Genomic DNA, 6,645 nt, shown 5'->3' with positions numbered 1-6,645 from the left:
GTTAAAAGATCAGAGATTGTTAAAGGTGGAGGGAAATAAACGATATTAAAGTTTGGTAAAGATTTTACTATAATCAGTGTAAATCCGCGTGGGGGGTTATTTCACGTGTCTTTATAGCTGAGATGAGCCCTTTGATTCCTTCACTTTGTCTACTCCAAGCTGTAAGAAATAATTTAAAGTTTGAAATCATGGAATATCCGGGCTGTGCTGGCATGAGCAGAACCCATCTCTGGGCTTGGGAAGGAGAAACGATCCCTAAATATTAACCCTGGATTGTGCATTTGCTGATCTTGCAACACAGAACAACTCAGTTTTTTACTCCAATGTTACATCATTTCAGCCAGCACTCACTCGTGCTTAACCTGTATGGGAGAATCACGTAATGTGCAGTGAAAATTACTCTCAATAACAACAGTTTGACGTATATTTTGATATAAGAAGATAGTGGTGTTTGTGCAATGACACATGAGCCATCCAGATCTACCTGCTGGCAGGTTTTTTGTTTATTAGCCCTTACATTAAAGAAATAAAGAGTAATAACTTGGGTGTAGATCTTGGACCTGCAATTCCGACAGACCCAATCCAGCCCCTGAGCTCACATTCCCCAAATCTTTGATAACTTGTGTCTAATCAGTCTAATTTCAAACCAGGGTCCAGTATTTTCTGACATTAAGCTCAAAGCTGGTACTTTTATGAAAAATATAAATAAGAGTAATTAATATTTGTGAAACACTGTCAGAGTACAGCATCAAGCATTGCTCACCTGGTTACAGAACAGTTCCTTCTCTAACTCAAAACTACTGCAAGTTTCTGAACACCACAAAAAGTCATCTGCATTCCCACCTACACATTTCTTTTTGGGCTTTTTACCTCCCCTTTTTTTTCTTTACAAGCTACTGTCACATCTCACTCCTTGTTTGGACAAGCCCTGGTGCTGTTTTGGGATAGATCCCATCTGGAACAAAGTGTGTAAAACCTGTTCTGCAACGTCCTCTTTCTTGGGGAAACAAGTGTTCTGTTGTAGTTGGTGCAATCCCTGCTGGATTCCTGGAGCCAGGAGAGCAAGAACAGAAGCAGCTTTCAGGAGGAGTCCTGTGGAGCCAGCCCAGGTTCAGTGGATCAGCACTGGCTGATCCCTCAGAGTTAAATCACACTAACATAAGCTGATGCTCCTACGTCCCCACGTGTTAATTCTCACACCGCCGAAAGACGTAAGGGAAATGAAAAGCAAACAAAGCCCTGTTCCATTTGGTCTGGTGTGAATTACAGGCAGATCCTGGTCTTAACCATCTCATTAAACATTCCTGAGTAAGTAACTCGCATTACCGTCAGCGCTGTTCCCACAACTTTCATTTCAAACAACTTCATGCATCAGTTTCTCATGGAGCAATCTGCTGCCCAGGGCTGTGGCTGCTGGAGAGCAGAGGAGAGCTCAGGGGGAAATGGGAAATAAGGGCACAGACGTCACCCACCCCTGCTGTGAGCGTGGAACAGGAGCTGCGTGACAGTGGCAGCCAAATGAACAGTGCCTGTGGAGAGCTGCACAGGAGCTGGAGTGCCAGGGGCTTCCACTGAAGGTACCACCCAACTCAGGACCCTGTTCTGGGCTTCTGGGGTTGAAGCCAAATGAATCAAACGAGTGGCAGATTGAAGCAGACGATTGTTTTGTCACACACATACTGGTTTAGGTGTTAAATCATGTATGCCCATCATCCTTGAGGTAAAAATGGGGTTTCAGAGGGGTAGAGCACAACCTAGAACACTCCTGATGACAGTGACTGCAACATGTGCTGTTTTGGGGTACAGTGAAAGGGGAAAGAAGAAGTTTTAGTGGTACAGAAAGGTTTCATTTACAAACAGAAGCTGCTGTTACCCCAAACAGCCCTGAAATCTACAAAAGAAAATCAGTGAAATTAAAACCTGGGAGCTCACTGTGGACCATGAGGTGCCAGAGGCAGAGTTCACACTGTATCCTCTGGGCATGGCTCCCTTTATTCCATTTAAGCTTTAGCTAGCACAGAAAATAACCCTCTCTTACTGCTGCACACCTTGGCTCACAGCACCACACAGTGATTCATAGGAAGATCCATAGACTAGAAACCTAAACACACAAAAATATATTCTCTTTTAACATGGATTATTTGAGAACGTCTGGGTTCCAGGTCAAACTCTGGATCCTGACAGCTTTGAGTGTGACACTTGAGTGTCACTTCAGTGTACCTGCATGCAGGGAGAGAAGGACACTCAGCAATGCAGTGTTTGCCAAGGAGTCTGAGCCTCTGGATGAGTTTTACAGTGTCAAATCTGTAATTTTGCCACATGAAAGGTGATAAAGGAACAGAACAAGGAATTGATATTGATGATGCTTGATGATAATGCTTGAATTTCCTGCTGTAGCCCCAGCATGACTGATGGGCTCAGAACCCCGTGCACCCTGAGAGGTGGCGTGGGCAGGCTTTGGTCTGGCTGACGTCAGCTCTGCGTGCCCAGAGCAGAACCAGTTCACTATGGGCACATCCCAAACCATTTCCATATGTTACTTTGAAGAAGAAAACGACTGCTAAGACTCAAAACAGAGAAAGCAAGTGCCAAGAAAAAAAAATGCCCTGAAGTGCCCAGATCTAAGAGACAGACCAGTGGGGGAATCCATCTCCATCTCCAGACGTGCTGCTGCAGCACAGCCCTGCAGACTCCCAGCGTGGTTCCCAGCTGGAACAACACCCAAGGGGCAGCACTGGGAACATTTTCCCTCCTGAGTCAGTGCTGATGAGCTCAGCGTGAGGGAGGCTGTGATTATCAGAGCTGTGCCACACAGCTCTCCTGTGTCAGCTGAACCACAGGCATTTTGAAAAAGCCAGGATACCCTGGTTAAGTTCTGACATTGATAATGGTGCTCTTCCTGCCACTCAGCTGGGTTGAACTTGAATTCAGGGTTCTCTTTGCTAGCCTAGGGAGTTCTGTCCTAGATCAGGGATTAGCCTCCACCTCAACAGCAGGGCAAGAAGTCTCTAACACCCTCCTGACAATATTTATTGGGAACTCCTTACTCAGGTGTCTCTGCACTTCAAGGACTCTCCCTCTCCTCAGCTCCAGATGAGGACAGGCATTAATGCAGTGGGCAACAGTTCCACATCAGGGTTAGGCTGCCTCACAAGACCTGGGAAATAGAAAACAGCACCTGAAGTGGGGCAAAAAAAGCCCCTGCAAGGCTCATGCCTCCAGAGAGAAGGAAGGAGATGGGGGAGCAGCAGGTCTGTGCCTCCTGCGGTTTGGATGTGAACAGGCTTTGTTCTGCATCATTAACTTTATACAACCTCTGGGCAGCCCCAGCAGTTCATGAACTGCCCAAGCATCTGCAAATGTGATTCCTGACTTTGAGATCTCTCTGACACAAACCAAATTAAAGAGCACTGCGATAGTGTGTGGCTACTGCTGACTTCTTTTCCGGGAATGCCTGTGAAATACTCCCAGTGTTTCTTTTGTAACAGAATGTAAATACCCCCATTGAAAAGAATCCTCAGTTCTTGTGCTTTTAACAGTCTGGGGAGAGCTCCCTCTCTGAGTATCATCTGGGACACAGTTCTGCAAGATAAATGCACACATAAAAGCATTCAAAACATTTGAATTTGCTTATGTGCTTTTCTGTGAAAGCAGGTGGCAAAGTAAACACTTTGGTCAGATGCACTCTCCTTGGTTTGGACTGACATCCAAACAATGTCTGGACTGACATCTAACAAACTGGCTACAGAATCCAGCCTTTTCTGAGGCAAGTTGCTGCCTCCCTCCCCCCAAGATAATAGAGCATTTTCCCAGATGGAAGGAACCCACTTGAAAAACAAAAGGTCTTTGAAATGTCAGTTCAGGCTTGCTTGGCCCGAGCTCTGTACCCACAGGAAAACGATAGAGCCTTTTTTCATTCTCCAGCTCTAACACTTAGATCTGAAGCAGCAAAGATGATTAAGAGATACAGCTCTAGATTCCTGCTCTCCTACCGATTTCCAGCCTCTCCTGTGGAAGTCATTTAGCCTCTCTCCATCTCCAGCACAATGAGGATAAAAGGTCTTTCTGGGCTGAGCATGAATCCAAGCTCATGAGAGGTTTGCATTCTCCAGTAATGGCATCAGTAATTGAACTTGAACAAGCTTCAAGCCAGACAGAGGAGAACTGATCCAGTGTGGCAAAAGATGTCAGGACATTGCATCCACATGGATGGAGGCTCCCTTGGCTCTGTGGCACCACAGTGCTGAGGGCTGGGTAGAAGCTGCCCTGTATTTTCTGTTTGAACTTTTTTATTTATTACACCAGCATTTTGTGCCACTTCTCCTCCAACCCCTTCCTTGTCTCCTCTAGCATGGAAGAGGAGAAAGTGATAAATCTTCCATGCTAAGAGCTTGGGCAGTGAGGCTGCCTGTCCCAAAGTTCTCCCTCCCAGCTGCTCCCTGCTCTGGTCACACCAGGCTGTGTGGGAACCCGACCTTCCCCTGGCTGTCAGGACCTCCATGTGTTCCCAGCCTCCCTCTCACAATGCAACTTGTTCTGATCTCTCACGTCACAACATTTTTTTGAACTTCAGATAATTACAGAGGAATTGCAATTAGTGCTGTATTCAAGAGTTAAAGGAAGGCAAAAGTTTCTCTCTCCCCCTTCCAGTTTTAACCCCTTTGCTCTCTGTGTTACAGGTCTCAGCTGAAAATACTCCAAGACTTTAAAGAGTCCAAAGTGTGCACCCCAAAGAGCCAGGAAGATGAGGCACCCTTGGCCTGTGTTGCTCCTGTGAGCAGTCTCAGCCCCCAGTGAGATAATCCATGACCAGGGCAAGTGTGATGTCCTAATGCTACTTAGGGAAATGGAGCATTTGCCAGAGGGAGGACAAGATAAGGAGCATTAATCCACCTTACAAGGAAATGCAACATCCAGTTGTGAGCTCTCCCCTGACCTCATCAGGCACGTCTGCAAGGGCTGCTCCTGAGCACAGCTCCCTCCCTGGCAGGTTCTGGGGCAGGGTCAGCACCTAAAACAGAAAAGGAACAAGTTCCAAAAGCACAGCTCACAAAGCCTCAGTGACATCCAGACTGGCTGTGGAGCCTGCCATGACTGCTCCTGCTCTTCCCTCACCCTGGCTGATGCAAGTGCCAGCACACAGCTCTCAGAGTCTCCATGAATCTTTCCCAATTTCTGATCCTTAAACAGAGGGCAATGACACTTCCCTGTGCACATGGCACACACATCGGTGTCCCACTTCCCCTCCCCACCCCACGTTAAAACCTGTGCAAACAAGACAAGCCAGTCTGCTGGTGACTCTCACAAATGTGTTCTGTCCATTGTTTTTTACTTTCCCACATTTTTATATTTAAGACAGGAATCATGATATTTAAAAAAACACTTTGAAGTGATGACTGCTGTGGTACCTGCATTTTGCGACCAGAATTCTTCCAAACTCAGAACAGCCTCTCTCAATCAATCCAGTTTTCTGCTTTCTTCTCACTTTTCCATTGCAAAAGAGGAAAAATCTCCTTGTGTGCCCTGACAGAAACAACAGGTAAACTCATCAAAGCACTTTCCCTTCTCTAGCATTCCATTAGCAGGGCTGCTCAATTCTCTCTGATTCTCCCTGCTGGCAGAGGTGCAGAGAACCCACTGGATAATCCAAAAAAGCAGGATGTGCCCAGCCTGGTGTGGAGGCACCTCTGTGTGTGATTGATGTGATGATTGATGTGATGATTGATGTGATGATTGATGTGATGATTGATGTGATGATTGATGTGATGTGATGATGTGATGCTGGCCCAGCTGTGTGCAGCCTGCTCAGAGCAGCAGATGGCAGCATTTATTGTCTGTCTGAGATCCCAAACCAGCCAGCACTGGCCCTTCAGTGCTCAACACTTCATGTATTAAAGCTCCTAAAAGTCATGATGCAGCCCCTTCTTTATCCACCTGTTTGATACACTTGGGAAGGGTAAGAAAAAAGAGCAAAGCAATGCCTGTGCCACCTCTTCCCACTCCTTCCACAAGAAAAAGTGGTTTCTTTGCTCTTAGAAACACTTGCTTTCCTTATTACACATTCACCTTTTGCCTGTTTTTCCCCTGCAAGGCTGTAGTCCCTGAACAGGCTTCTGGTTATCAGGAATTCCAGCGAAGGATATAAAGATATTTAACAGATTTAGCTCTACTGAGCCCTTTTTATTTTCCTGTAGTAGATTTAAAATACCAGACCTATCAGTGGGAGCAGGCTTTATCTGAAAAGGAAGAACTTAGCTGAAATTTAAACTCTGAGCCAGGGAAAAGCCTAAAGTACCAAACCCTTCCCATGTGGAATGGCAGCACACAGGATGCCATGGCTGGGAGAGGCTCTTCTGGGCACAGCATTGGTTTCCCAGCTTCTTCACCTCTGTTTCCTCTTTAAGGCTTCAGTACAAACACCCAGGGTGGAGATCACAAACCAACATCCCTCACACCACGTTTTCTGCACTGGAAAACATTTAAGATCAAATGGTCACACTCTGGACTGGGTTTAGAGTTAATGACTGAGTTGAGGTTGATACTGTCAATAGTTACTGCAGTCACAGGATTGTCAGGAAAGGGAGGCCAATTCCTGATATATTCTTCCCAGCAAACACATGCATCAGCACAAGGTGTCTGGCAGGG

This window comes from Erithacus rubecula (assembly GCF_903797595.1).
Source record: "Erithacus rubecula genome assembly, chromosome: 20".
In the NCBI taxonomy this organism is placed as follows: domain Eukaryota; kingdom Metazoa; phylum Chordata; class Aves; order Passeriformes; family Muscicapidae; genus Erithacus; species Erithacus rubecula.
This window is presented reverse-complemented; position numbering follows the sequence as displayed.